The sequence below is a fragment of the Andrena cerasifolii genome, chromosome 13, assembly GCF_050908995.1.
Source record: "Andrena cerasifolii isolate SP2316 chromosome 13, iyAndCera1_principal, whole genome shotgun sequence".
Taxonomy (NCBI): Eukaryota; Metazoa; Arthropoda; class Insecta; order Hymenoptera; family Andrenidae; genus Andrena; species Andrena cerasifolii.
The window spans coordinates 4,709,772-4,725,972 of record NC_135130.1 but is presented as its reverse complement, the minus strand read 5'-3'; the positions used below and the strand labels follow the sequence as shown (position 1 = coordinate 4,725,972).

Sequence of the window (16,201 nt, the reverse complement as noted above, 5' to 3'; positions counted from 1 at the left end):
GAAAGCCAAGCTTTTCCCAGGCACGAGGATAATGAGCGACTGAAGTTCACATAATGCCGCGCGTCGATATGTAGGTTAATTAGGCTCTGCCATTGCGAGGCCTGATTCGGTAAACAGAGGTCGTCAACGACAAAGGGGATGCCAGCGAAATACTTGCAAGTAGCAGCATTAATTCCTCTCGACTCTAATATTCGCTTTATCGTCGCTCCTATCACTGTTGCGTCGCTGCGAGTCAACACTTCGCCCTGGAATTTAGGAGGAGGCCAAGTCACTAGCATAGGTACTCGATGACCGACGACCGAATAGGTACTTTCGGAACCACACGATTAATCAGAGCCGCACGATTAATTCCCTCTTCCAAGTTCAAACAAATGAACTAGGTTCATCTTACTCTTAAGAACCCCTTGCGAGCGACTAAAAAACTCGTTAATTATCAGCGAAATGAAAAAATACCACCCCTGCTACGAGAAAATGGACTCAGAATTGTCAGGATCGACGTAATACTTTCTTAAGGGGTTATACCTAGTCAGGCGGTCGAAAAGAGGCGAATATTTGTGAATTTTTTTGAAGAAGCGGATGCGTATATTTTTACAGAACTTTTTGCGTTTAAAAGAGCAACATTTAAAGAACATTTGGTAATTTTTTTTGTAGAAAAATATTTACATTTATAATAAAATAAAATGCGACATCCAAGAAGCATTTTTAAAAATTTGGTTTCGCGGTGAGCATTGCCATTCGGAACCAGATTATCTAAAATCAAAAAACAAAAAAGATTTCGTTAGTATATTAATGTATCCTCAGGCTGGCGGAGAGAATTTTCCGAAATATTAAGTTAAAACAACATGGTAGCTATTTAAAGTTGAAATCCTGATTTTCTCGCGTGATTTTTGCAGGAAAAATCAGGATTTCAACTTTAAATAGCCGCCATTTTGTTTTAACTTAATATTTCGGAAAATTCTCTCCGCCAGCCTGAGGATACATTAATATACTAACGAAATCTTTTTTGTTTTTTGATTTTAGATAATCTGGTTCCGAATGGCAATGCTCACCGCGAAACCAAATTTTTAAAAATGCTTCTTGGATGTCGCATTTTATTTTATTATAAACGTAAATATTTTTCTACGAAAAAATTACCAAATGTTCTTTAAATGTTGCCCTTTTAAACGCAAAAAGTTCTGTAAAAATATACGCTTCTGCTTCTTCAAAAAAAATTCACAAATATTCGCCTCTTTTCGACCGCCTGACTAGGCATAACCCCTTAATTCCGTTCAGCTAACTCTAAGCTTCGAAGAACGCCAAGTTTTTTTTTACGCAAATGCGGTGTTTGCACCAGACTCATCTCCCCCCTCTCACGATTTATCGCGGCGCGATACAAGCGTAACGACGCCGAGCGGAAGATTATCCGCAATAAAAACGCTGCTCGCGGGGGTGTTGCAATCCTCCCTTCAATAACTGCGCCACCATGATAACCAACCGTGTGTGAAACAGTACGTGCTTCGATCGCAGCTTCCATCACGGCATTCCTGGCGAGGCCGTGGCGATTGACAATTATTCGTAAAATGATGTCCATGATCCCTAGCGTGAAACAGGGAAACGCTTTCAGCTGTAACAACCTCGGGGAGGGGGGTGAGATTTAATTCCGTCGTCGCGTGCCTCGCGACGTTTACCCCTTTGCGCGATCTCTCTCACTCGTGTACTTAATCGTGGGGGCCTATAGAGGGTGGCTCGTAAGAAATTGCGCGAGTGTAAGGGTGGTGGTACTGTGCGTGAAAAGCAGGGTTGAAAAATTATAGCGATATTTATTCGTAACTTGCTTTAACAAGAAACTGAGTTTGAATTTGGCGCCCGAGGTGTATATTGAGGTTAGGGGGACACCGACCGAGGACGAATTCCACTAACGCCCAAATCGCCCGTGACTTTCATTAAGGTAGGTTTTCATGTATGCGACGTCAAGAACTTCAAAGTCGATTTTCTCGAAAATGAAGCGCAATATAAAAAAATTGTATTCCTTTTTCTCGATTTATTAAATTGTTATAAGTCGAAAAGAAATAGTAACTTTTTTTGATATCGCGCTTCATTTTCTAGAAAATCGGGTTTGAAATTCTTGACGTTGCGTCCAGTCACGTATGGGAAAACCTACCTTAATGAAAATTACGCGCGTTGCGGGCGTAAGTGGAATTCGCCCTGAGTGACTAATTAATGCTGAGTTTACATCTGACGAATGTTTGGCCGTGTGAGCCCGTTGGTCCGTGCACTCGCCTAGTCTGAACGCATATTCTAGTACTCGGTAGAGTAATACGGCGGGCAAGTCACTCGGCCGAGTCACTCGTCATGTGTAAACCCAGCTTAATGGAGCGTGTGGAAACAAAGAAATTGCACCCGATAGCCCGCGCTGGAATTTCTCGTTTTTTTTAATAAAATAAATATCATAAATTATATGTTCCTGTTTTCGAGTCGTAATTTATATTTTAAAACCTGTATTTTCCGATGATGGCTCTTCCAAAGATTTCTCTTCCATATTTCAAGAGATTTTCATAAATTTGGAAACGAAAGCCACAGGCGTTGCGGGCGGTTTGGGCGTAAGTGGAGTTCGCCCTATATAGAATTCTAACACATTCCGTGTCCGACCAAAAATGTTTGGGGGTCCCAGGTGGCGGAAATAGATTTTTGTATTAAATGTACCCATTTATACTACTTTCGACATTTTATAATATTTTAACCAAAAATAATTTCGTAACCCTCCATACGATAGGGGTTTAGTTTGGCAAAACCATATTTTATTTTGATTTCGGCTCGCCTTTTTACATGTGGTTATAAATTATGATGTTGATAAAGGTTTCGGCAAGTAGAATTCAAAAATTTTTATTGAAGTTAATATTTTACTAAATATTGTACATATTTAAAATTCCATTTCACTCTTTTTCACAATGTTTCCACCTCAAAATTGTATATTCCACAATATTTAATGAAGAAATTGAAAAAAATATTAATAAGAAGTAGAATAGGGCTTCAAAAATGCAGCTAACCTTACTAAATAAAAAAACAGCTGTCGAATGACGAAAAATGTTTAAAATTCGTAACTGCAAACGCTGATAAAACCGTTCTTACTGAATGCATATGCAAGAAGAAAACACAATACCAGGAAAGCCCCTCTTCCTCTTCGTCATTTCTTGGAAGAGGGCCCATGACGCGAACGTGCACGTCACCCGTCGTAGGTTAGGAATTCTCCATGACGCGTCGGTAACGTCACCCGCACGGAACGTATTAACCTGTTTTTATTCGGACCTGATGTTAAGACAGTACATACAAGTTGTACATTAATGGAAGACCTCCGCACTCCTTTCCAGTTTCCTTATCTCTTTCTCAAGCAATAGGAACACCCTACTTCGTTCTAAATTATGATTGGATGAAGAAATGGAGAATTTCGCTCGGTGTATGCATAATGCACATTACATTATGCATCGCAGGACGACGAGCAACCACGTTGAATAACTCAACTCTATCGACAGAAGTGTCACAGGCCCAGCAGAATTATTGTTCGGGTCCTCGTGCACCGGACAACCTTGCAGAGGTATTCGTTTTCTTTCGTCCACGTACAGGAAATTTCAGACGGCACTTCGACTCTGTGATTCCCCCCAGCATAACTCTAGAAACCAGACCGTGCTATCTTCGAGTGATACATTTCTGAGTCTGCTAGATTCTGAGGTGCTAGACTTTTGAACAACATTCGCCTAGGTATGCGCCGTATAAAACGGGTCAACGTTTCAAAAATGTGATAATAGTACTCTTAATAGAGCGGAAAATACTGGGTGGTTCAAAATTAATGGTCAACATTTTTTGTCTAATAAACATATACCTGATTACACACTTTATGGTTTAGTTATAAGCCTCTAAAAACGCAGGTCTCCACCTGGGTACAAGCGTACGTTAATTCACGTGCACCTGTGTACCTGTTCTCCTCTCTTGAAATTCTCGGTTGGGAAAATTCGAGGAACGATTTCTCTGTCACCAGGTCCGATAGCTGGTTGGCATCGCCCCGACTCGGTACCGTAAACGTCCCTTCGAAGAATATCTACTTCTCATTAACAGAACGCTTATAAAATCAAATTTTTAAAATGCTTTGAAAATTAATAATTTTCAAGTTCTTATTCTCCTGAGAAGCTAGAAAGTGAAATTAAAGATTGATTAAAAAAAAAAAAAAAACGCCGCACTGGGATTTGAACCCTCGACCTCCTGGTTTGGACTCGTACGCTTGGATTTCGGCAATGTGGATTGTTGGGTAAGCATTTGTCGCACGTCCCACAATTCGGGCATCACTGCCTACCATCCCAACGTCTCTTCACTTCCTTCATACCTCGCAAATATCTCTCTGTAATCCACGAAGGAGTTTACCCGACGTGACACATTCGTTTCTTGTCGATCTCGGGTGAAAATCTTCGTGGTAATCCTCGCAGACACGATCTTCCACGCAATTAACCCCGTGGGGGGTGAGGTGTTCATAAATTCTATTCCTCGAGCCTCCTTCGTGAAATCTTCGAGCCACCTCTTCGCCACTGCAGCGCCTCTTTTACCGGCTGAGATTGAACTCGTGTTATCCAGCTCTGGCCTTAATCTGACGGATTATTACCCACTTCGCCGCCCCCTAGCCCACAGACACCCTCGACCACACCAGCTAGCTCTCATTACTCTGCCTCTTCCTCGCTTCATCTGCGAAAGAAGCGGGGAAGTGGCGTGCTCGTAGGAAATTCGACTGCTGGATATGAGCAGGTAGGCTGGTAATTATATTATTGATGGTCGTCTCTGGTTTCTTTTTTGAGATGGGTGGCTCAAGTTCCTTCCTCTGCTTCGTGAATGCTGCTTGATCCCCTAGTTCATCTCCACCAACGTGTCACGATATTCTCATTGCTACTCAAGACGTAAAGCGGAAAATGCGAAGGGTTTTGAGGTTAGGATCGAGTCACCGATTTGGTTTAAATTCTGCGTATACTTAGTGCGTGACCTGTACGACTACATATGAAGCACAGGGAGAGTATTACTCACAAGTTTTTCAGATAATTGAGTTCGAAGTTCTGTCTTTTTCGGGTAATTTTTTCTGGTAAATTGTAGTTCGCATTTTTACTCATTCTTGAGTAGTTATTTAAATGCGTAACTTTGAACTTAATCCCTTCAGAAAATTATGAGGACAATTTTAGTCAAGTCAGGGACACGAACCTCACCCATTTCCTTCTCAAGATTGTTGGTGGATGCAACCTATTTGATGGTAGCCCTCTGGTGGCAAAATTCTATAACATATTTCCACGAAATATCCACAAAGTCCCGTAATTCTTTATATTTTAAGGGGGTATACCCGTTTGAACCCTCGGAAAATGTATACATTTTGTGGATTTTTTTACAAGTCAACGGTTTGATGCAGATTTCCCGTTTTTTAACTATGTTTACATAATATTATGAACTACTTATAAAAAAAGTTTCAGTTAAAAAACTATTGTTTTTCGGAAGTTACGGATACATGTCCGAAAGTCTCTCGATTTTAGACGGCTAAACGGTGGCCCTAAAAACTCGCGCTACATTCAACCAATTTACTTCAAATTTTGCATGCAGAATCATAATAAGATTCCGCATCGTCCAACGAAGGCTTTTTTTATTTCGATTCCCCGTTTATTATTTATAAAGGAAAAAGGTGGATTTTTCTCTTAGAAAAATTTAACTTTACCTTTGATCTCTCACCATTTCTTTATTTTTCAAAATTTTCAAAATCGCCTTCGTTGGACGATGTGGAATCTTATTATGATTCTGCATGCAAAATTTGAAGTAAATTGGTTGAACGTAGCGCGAGTTTTTAGGGCCACCGTTTAGCCATCTAAAATCGAGAGACTTTCAGACATGTATCCGTAACTTCCGAAAAACAATAGTTTTTTAACTGAAACTTTTTTTATAAGTAGTTCATAATACTATGTAAACATAGTTAAAAAACGGGAAATCTGCATCAAACCGTTGACTTGTAAAAAAATCCACAAAATGTATACATTTTCCGAGGGTTCAAACGGGTATACCCCCTTAAGTGTTCGTCGAGTCCCAAGTCGTCCAATCAAAGACGTACTGATCCAGATAGCACTATAAATATGCATCTTCTGACTGAATAGTTAATTCGACTTACGTTAAAACCTCAGGTGACCCACTTTAAATGGAACTTCGGTGCTCCTCCTTCAGCACCGTCTCTTACGAGTTCGGAGATCGTATTCCAAGTGCTAATTGACTCCGAGCCCCAGACTTTTCGGGGATACTCCACGAGTCAGCTGAGTTTCTTTTAAAGAGCACCCACATCCACTCCGTCTGCTAACCAATTCGATTCTCGAAGGTACTCGTAACGCCGATTCAATCGGCCTGAAAAGTTTACAGCCACGTACCTGAGGCGTCGAGAGTTTAGAAAGTTTAGAGCTCCCTACTGAAGAGCAAAGCTTACGAAATTCACTAGATAACTTATTCGGCTTTGAAGATTCGATGGTCCACACTCGCCCACAATTACTCTGAAAGTTTTACTATAAACGATAATAAACAACTGAATATCGATTTTAATGTCCGGGTTCATCTAATTACAAGAAACCTTTGAGCAATCTTTTGAAGACACTTTTTTAGTCTCAGAGTTTTCAAATTATGTATATGTTTTAATTTCTCTTCCCTTTGAAGTGTACTTTGTAATTATCCTTCCAACTTTTCGAAATTTCATTCTATTTCAGCAAACTATTTACAGTGACTTCTCAAACATCCTGTAACAGTTGGAGATATTGGAATATTTCACTGCTTTGTTATTTTAAACAAATGCAGTAGACGATTTTTAATTGCAAAACAGTGAAAATTCAACTTCATTTATTACCTACAATCCATGTAACTTATTTTCCTCCACCTGTATTTGCAATTAGAAACTTCAATTTACTTGCTCAGAAAAATGTGAAGCAAAATTCAGGCACACCCTTTTGCACCGAGGCACGTGGCTCTCGCTTTCCAAATGTGGACGTTAAAAATGCACGTGGGTTGCATTTTAACGCCTGCTTGGCACAAAAAGAATTTTCACCGACGTCAGGAAAATTCAGAAGTTGAGAGAAACCTCTCTTCAAGGTCCCCCTTTATTGGCTAGCTTCTGGCTTGCGTTCGAGAGGAGAAATACCTTCAGTCAGTCGTGAAAAATTTAGCATCTTTCTGCCTTCACTGTTCTGGATCGAATCGAAATGTTCCGCAAGAAATCAATTCCTCCAGAGGGGCAGAATGAAAGAAGTCCATTAAAGATCGATCGATTAGGGATACGTAGGCAGCAAGTAGTAGAGCCCGTCCACGGTCAGACAGAATTACGTCGATGAATGATTGAGGCTGCATCGATTTATGCACAGTGGTATTGCCGGGATTATTGTTCTTAATTCCACGGGGCTCGAGTTTCAGCGGGGAGCGTTCAATAATTCTTAGAACGACGAAAGGAATATCAATTGCCCAGGGGTATTATATGTAGAGTTTTCCCATTATCGTGAGGAGCGATTGGCTAAACGTACACATTTAAATTCTGCCCCCGTTGGACGCCTTTTTATTCAAACAATAGCGCAGTATTTTGTAATCGGGGTTGCTTCGATATTCTCCAATCGTTTAAACAGAATTTGTACAGCCATGCTGAATCATAACTCTTTTTAATTGAAGATAGATCTCTTGCTTTATAAGAGCAATATTCTGTGAAATTATTCTACTATTCTGAATTGATTGCGTCTTTCTATTAAATAGCAGGGGGAAATATTCAAATGGCTTGTGTTAATTTGTTGTAAGCAAGTTGCGTTCAAGTTGAGCCATGGAAGAATATTCCAAATTGAATTCTACAATTGAGATTCTACATCTTTACTAACTTCGAGTAAATTAGAAAAAAAACTGTTTGTAAATTTATTGGTTTGATTTAACATTAAACAGAAAACGCTAATTGCAATATATATATATATATATATATATATATATATATATATATATATTTCGACACAATGAGTAGTAGTAACTGAGTTGATAAGTTTTTATTTCTATTTTTGGCGAAAAATATTCAATAATAAATATATTAATATTAATATTTTTATTGTAGAATATTTTATGAAGTATTAATATTTTTATTATACAATATTTTTTCGCCCAAAATGGAAATAAAAACTTATCAAGTCAATAACTACTATAACTGCAATAAGTTGTGTGAAAATATATATTTTGCAATTTGTGTTCTCATTTTAATGTTAAGTCAAAGCAATAATATTAATATTAATATTTCTATTTTTATTTATTTGCAATAATTCGCTCATTTATTATCGGATTTGCATCACCTGTGAACTAAATAATGAAGATTTTTTTGCGTATATTACACGTTATAACTCAAAAACTGTAAAAAATGGAGTTGCAACCCTCTTGCTGCAAGGTCCTCAATAATTATGGTGGCAACTGATTCGCTTCCAAACGCTTTCAGAAAGGTTTCTACAATTTTTTGCGAGAAATTCGTTTATAATCCCACTTGCAAATACTCTACCAGCTGGAAGCACGACGATGTTCCTTTTTACATAATTTCGACGCTCGAACACGGCGGTTAGAAGAAATGCAATTTTTCGAAACTCAATCTCGCCGGCACACTCTGCGGTTTCAACGCGGAAATTCGGTTACCTTCCATTTTGAAGGAAAAAAAATGTATGTCAAAGTTAAATAATACCATTCTCCTTTATATTAAATTAATCGCAGTGAGTTTAGAAATAAAAACGGAGAGGATCGCCACCAAAGGATTTTTTCCGCTAAAATGGTATGAAACTTTTTTTTGTAATATTTCGGAATGCGGAATTTGCAGAAGTGCAACTGAACAATCCTGACTGAAATTCCTACTAAATGCTTCCACAGCCCCTCAAATACCTCGCCAAATGGGATAACTTTTAGTCGAAACAATTTTTCAAACACATTCCCGCGCAGAAAGTTATGAGAAAATGCAACTCCAGCAGCGCGTCTGACCACGAACGATCTATTCCCCTTACTCTTCTCCGTTCCAACGTATTAACCATTTGCACCCCATCCACCATTTAATACGTGCATTACTTTAACTAACAATTCGAAGTACGTCCCTTTAATACACCCTACCTTAATTTAATTCCAATTCAATGCCCCTGCATTCTTAAGCCGAGCGATTTTAGCTCCGCCGAACCAAACCAGCGTCCATAACGAAAATCACTAATATTGGTGCCATTCGATTTCCCTTCATTCAAGACAATTTAATCCAGTTCATTTCCATTCAACCACGACCGTCACCCCAGAGTACTGTTTTACCACCACTCGTCCCCACCTCCGCGTGAACTTCGGCCCCTGAAATTTTACTCAACTGCTCTCGTACCAATTACAGTAAAACCACCAATTCGTGTTCACAGCATATGCACAGCTCACAACGAGCCAAGCCAATATTAACAAGACACAGTGTTCAATTGATGTTATAATCGCACAGATTTATTTATATAGATCGAAAGTATATATCACAAGGATCACGTAAATGTAAATTAAAGGTGCTAACAAAAGCTGGTCTGACCTTGAGAGATCAACAAAGGTGGAAGAGAGGGAAGAAGAAAAGTGAGGGAAAGAGAATAACAAAACCGTCTGTTCAAAGTTAATTATCTTTATTATGTAGAAATGCATTTTAATAAATGAATGCTAATAAATTAATGATAGATATTAATCAGAAAAGATTAATGATAATAAATGATAATACTAATGAAATCACAACAGTGGGTGTTATGATGTCATTAGTATTACCATTTATTATTATTAATTTTTTTTATTACTATCTATTATGAATTTATTAACCCTTCGTTGACACACCTACTTTTTCGATCAACTTTGACACACTGGGTGGCTCACACCCATAACCTGCTACCTACGACCCCAGGACAAAAATTGACACTTGCCACGTTTGGGTAATAGCCCTAAAGTGTAGAAACCTTACCAATCTAACACTAAATGCTGCCACTAATCCGATATTCTACGTTTTGGAAAAGGTATAGAGCGTCAAAATCAGCTTATGGGTGGCTCACACCCAGAGTGTCAACGCAGGGTTAATAAAGGTAATTAATTGTGAACTCACTTTTCTTCTTTCTTCTCTTCCGCCTTTATTGACCTCTCAAGGTCAGACCAGCTTTTGGTAGCGCCTTGAATTTACATTTTTGTGACCTTTGTGACATATACTTTCGATTTACATAAAAAAATCTGTGCGATTCCATCACCAATTGAACAGTGTTCCTTGCCACAGCAAGCCTTATCTAAGCGTCAACCACCGCAAGCCCCAAACACAAACAATCGATTATCTTATAGTACCATGCCACGGTGAAAGTCTCTTTGCTCCTTTGCATTAGCAAAGAAGAACGTGGACCAGCTCCTGGAGATGTTGATCAGTCGAACCAGCCCCCCCCTCGAAATGCGATCAGCAAATATGTCATCGACTGCCCTGGGGCCTGGAACATCAGACACAAAGGGCTCTTCAGAGATTCTGATCCCGATTTAAAGGCGCCTTGAGCCGTTGAAACGAGACCCATCTTCGGTATACACATCCTTATCTCCGTCGTCTTCAAAGGGAAAATTAAATCTGCGCGGCAGCTTCTCCACTTTCGATCCCACTTCAAAGAGCTACCCGTTCCCCTGCGGCCTGGCGGGTACCTCTGGCGAGTGGTAACTGGTAGTCCCGCTTCTGATCACTTTTATTGCGAAAAAGAGGTGACCGTTTCATTGCGTCCACGTGATCCGATCCCTCGAGCGCTCGTTGATTGGGGGATGCTCGAGATCCAGGGAGGATGAAAGCTTTCGTTTCTGTCGTTCCTTCTTGGGACACTTGTCGTTGCAACAGAATGGGGAAGTACGGGGCATGCAATTACACACAAAGTTATTTAAACAATTGTGAATTGAGGACCTTACAACGTAAGGCGGGTGCAGCTCCATTTTGTATACTTTTTGAGTTATGATGTGTAATATACGCAAAAATATTGCAAATAAATAAAAATAGAAATATTGATATTAATATTAATATTAATATTAAATATTCTATAATAAAAATATGAATATTAATATTAATATTAATATCAATATTTATATTTTTATTTATTTGCAATAAGTCGCTCATTTGTTATAGGATTTGCATCAAACGAATATTCTATAATACAAATGTTGTGATGTTAATATTATATAATTATGTAATATTAATATGTTAATATTACTATTAATATTATTATTTTTATTATAGAATATTTAATATTAATATATATTAATATTTTTGTTATAGAACATCTAATATTAATATTAATATTTTTATTATAGAATATTTAATATTAATATTAAATTTATCAAATTTATTAATATTTAATATTGATATTTATCAGCATCGAGTAAATTGGGAAAAACTGTTTATAAAAGTATTGCTTTGACTTATTAAGGAGAGAATATTATTTGAAAAATATACCTTTTCACACAATAAGTAGCAAGTAGTTATTGAATTGATAAGTTTTTATTTCTTTTTTTGGCGAACAAATATTCTAAAATAAAAATGTTGTGATGTTAATATTATATAATTAAATAATATTGATATGTTAATATTACTGTTAATATTATTATTTTTATTATACATAGAATATCCAATATTAAGGGGTTATGCCTTGTCAGGCGGTCGAAAAGAGGCGAATATTTGTGAATTTTTTTTGAAGAAGCGAAAGCGTATACTTTTACAGAACTTTTTGCGCTTAAACGAGCAACATTTAAAGAACATTTGGTAATTTTTTCGTAGAAAAATATTTACGTTTATAATAAAATAAAAGGCGACATCCAAGAAGCATTTTTAAGAATTTGCTTTTGCGGTGAGCATTGCTATTCGGAACCAGATTAACTAAAATCAAAAAAACAAAAAAGATTTCGTTAGTATATTAATGTATCCTCAGATTGGCGGAGAGAATTTTCCGAAATATTAATTTAAAACAAAATGGCAGCTATTTAAATTTGAAATCCTGATTTTCTCGCGTGATTTTTGCAGGAAAAAATCAGGATTTCAACTTTGAATAGCCGCCATTTTGTTTTAACATAATATTTAGGAAAATTCTCTCCGTCAACCTGAGGATACATTAATATACTAACGAAATCTTTTTTGTTTTTTGATTTTAGATAATCTGGTTCCGAATGGCAATGCTCACCGCAAAACCAAATTTTTAAAAGTGCTTCTTGGATGTCGCTTTTTATTTTATTATAAACGTAAATATTTTTCTACGAAAAAATTACCAAATGTTGTTTAAATGTTGCTCTTTTAAGCGCAAAAAGTTCTGTAAAAATATACGCTTTGGCTTCTTCAAAAAAAATTCACAAATATTCGCCTCTTTTCGACCGCCTGACTAGACATAACCCCTTAATATTAAAAAGAGAATATCAATTGAAAAATATACTTTTTCACACAATAAGTAGTAAGTAATATTATTATTAAATATTCTATAATAAAAATAATAATACATTTGATTATAGAATATTTGTTCGTTATTAATATATTACTAATATTTAATTATATAATATTAACACCACAACATTTGTATCATAGAATATTTGTTCGCCAAAAACAGAAATAAAAACTTATCAACTCTATAACTACTTACTACTTATTATGTTCAAAAGTATAGTTTTCAATTAATGTTCTCTTCTTAATAAGTCAAAGCAATACTTTTATAAACAGTTTTTCCCAATTTACTCGATGCTGATAAATATGTAGCTGCACCCTCTTCCTGCAAGTTCCTCAATCGAAGGGAGATAGCGATTTTCTATAACATTATCGACGTCGGATATAAGCGCTGGTGAATGAAGTGAAGGGTAGAGAAATGTGAATTGATATACAGGAAGATGTTCCGCGAGAGGAATAAATTGGATAGGAACGGAGTCACGGCCCTCTCCAACGGTTTTGATTACTTATTTTCTGTGCGAGGGCGCATCGGCCTCTTCGGTATTTGCGCGATTGTTCCTGATGCAACCATTTGCCGAACTGGGTCGCGCAGCTCCAAGGGAAACTCGTCGTTAAGAGATCCCAGATACTGAGAAATGTATACGGGGCTTACAGCGGCGGCTCATTAAAAACATGCGTTCACTTTTATATTTTTTAACTTGTTCATAAAACAGTGAACCCGCCCCATTCCATTTCACGATATTATAAATTCATCCCCGCGAAGCAAGTGAATTAATGGCGCTCCAGATTTTATTCGAACAGCATGGAAAGTATTTGCCAACATTAATGCAATCACTTGTATACTTTTAGGCCGGCTGTGGAAACGTAAACCCCAGCCCCTCGTTTTACGATGTTATCAAATTTGTCTGGGAGAAGCAAGTGGCGTAGTGGCGTTGCAGATATTATTTAAACAAATAGAAAAACATTTACACTCCACTCAATAATAACACGAGAGACAGGAAGCTTGATAAAGGGCATTTCTTGTACATTAAACAAGGATAAAAAATGGAAAACCAGCAACCCAATAGACGAATATCAGGGGCGTTAAATTCACAGTCGATTACCGGTGAAATCGATTCGAAAGCTGAGACGTAGCTGGCGCGTGTCATAAGCGCATCCAGGTTGAAACTTTTTCTGCGGCTTTTCTTCCCCGTTCTCTTTTTCCATCCACGTCGATCGATTGATCAGAAATTGAAGGTTAATTCGATAGCCTGCCGCCATGAGAAGCTCTTATCGGGGGTGCTAGGGAAGCGTCAGGCTTCGCTATCGGCGGGGGGAAAAAAAAGGAAACAAGCTCCCATCGGAGGGGGAATTCAGATTAAACTCGAAAGTTCGCGGGCAGGATGTGAAAGTAATTTTCCAGGGAGCTAATAAAAGTTGCCGCGATGCCCTTCGTGGCGATCACTCGTATTTCTTCGAGGGAAGGTGACACGCTGCCAACAGATCCATCCCCCTCCTTCCCTTTGTCTAATTGTAAGTGAAAAAGTCGGACACTGATCAAAGCAGCGGGCGTGGGTTTTGAATTATCCACCCTCGAAAGACTTCTCGCAGACTTCGAAATAAGAAATCTGCAAGATGAAACGGGAGCAAGTCCACGGAAGTTATAATGGTATCAACGTGATTCTGAAACCACGAAAACCTGGCTTTTCATTTTGTAGAAAGTGTGGAGTGAGATTAATGGGGGTGTAGAATCTGTAATACTGCGACTTTAATTGTATTTTGTCTGCTGAACGAATACTTCTGTATATTAATATACTAAAATGTGTTTCTAAAATTATAATTGCTTTGTGGAATTTTGCTTAACTGAATTTAATAATAACTCAATGTGGAGAGAGTCTGACGTGCAATATGGACAGTTATATTTTGTAGTTTCACAAAAGTTGGTGCTATTATTAAAGGAACTTTGCGTTAGTTGAATGCTGTGTTAATTGGAAATTTAGCTTCCATTGTTGCATAAAAAGATGCAATGGAAAATTAAGTATCTTGTAGACAGATGTGGAGAGCAATATCTGCCTCTTTCAATGACCACAGCTTTCCTATTTCAATGCTGTGCCACAGTAACTCTGAATGTCTGACTAATGATTGAGCTTTCTACTGGAATCCTTTAATTCTAACAGCTGTTCTATTAAGAACTGTATATTCAGTCGAAATAAAAAAATATTTCTATAGTGATGTTGCGTTCCATGATAATAAATATTCTGTAAGAGGAATTGTTAATAACAAACTATTTTATCCTATCGAAGTAAAATCTGAACATTTTGCGTGACTTACACAATTATATTACTGGAGTGATTCATTAAATCACAGAAATTCTCCACAATTTTAATCAAGTGCTGTTGAAATCTCATAAAATTACAATTACAGCAGGCTAGGTGCCATAATTTTTACTGCCAGCACCTCTCACAATTATCTCTCGCGATTCTCTGTAACCTTAACTGAGTCCCACCTTTCGTCGCGGAAAACTTATTTTTCGTAATGAAGTTACTCGATGTTGCATCGCCATGTTGCTCCCTTCGTCGCTCATTATGTCAGCTAGCGATTTCAATGTGAATTAAATAACGCCTAGAGCTGCCCGCGCGTTTAATTAAAGCAGAGTTTCCAAGCCGAAAACGTAGCGCCCCCGTTTCTTTACGGGACTCCAATTTCCGATCCCCCCGTCTGGGCGTTTAATCATAAGTATGCAAATGTAAATACTATCGCGGCCACCTTCGTGCACCCGACTCGCATAAAAATTGTAATCCCTTTCTATCGCTTCAGGTGCATCTGCTTGCGGATAATTCCGTGCCCCACATAATATTCTAATTCAAACATAATTCTAGCGTCGAAATTAGAGCAACTAAAATTTCGTGTAAAAATTAATTCCTGGTTGATGTAAGAGGAGATTCTCGTGTAACAGCTCCAAAAGTAACTGATATTTACGATTTTTTTTTTTTAAATTATTGCTAATATTGCATTAAAATTTTTTAGGGTATAAAGAGGCATCTTTAAACTTGCAGAAAATATTTTTTTTATGCTGATGCTTCTTATAATTTGTTAATTATTTACTGCGGATTGTTGCCAACATCTTTGACGATATAACTCCTGTTGGCGGTACATGTAGCACCTGTCACATCTGGTTGCAAAAAAAATTAAGTTTCTTTAAGTTAGATAGGGTGCGCTGGGATTGAGCCTAATTTAAAGAAAATGAATAAGAAATTGAAATTATTATAACGTTGGAAAAAATGACTTTTTATCTTCGATGAATTTACTTTATATCGATGAAAAAAGTATTATGAATAAAAACTAAAATTAAAATTTGATGTTCAGTCCCAGCGTAAATTATGTAACTGTAAGAAATTTTCTTCTTTTTGCAATCAGGTGGCTGTGACAGGTGTTGCACTGCACGCCAGCATCGTTGAAGAGGTTAACAAGATTCCACAATAATTAATAAATAATAAGAAGGATCGACATGAAAAAAAATGTTCTGCAAGTTTAAAGATACCTTTTTTATCCCAAAAGAGTTTGATCTAATATTAACAATTTTTTTTTTTTAAAAATCATAAATATCAGTTAATTTTGGGGGCTGTTACATGAGAACCCCTCTTTTAGAAAACAAAAAAATATGTCACGAGACCTTCCTAATTGAAGCTGAAAAAATCAGAGAAATTCTCATTTTTCTGTAATTAGTTACCACAATCCATTACCAATAATAAGAAGGATCGA

General features: G+C 37.3%; 1 protein-coding gene across 1 annotated transcript in view; it reads left to right on the top strand.

Moving 5' to 3' along the window:
* Positions 1 to 16,201, top strand: part of LOC143375739 (octopamine receptor beta-1R) — a 100,122-nt gene that overhangs the window by 62,168 nt on the left and 21,753 nt on the right. The window lies entirely within an intron of this gene.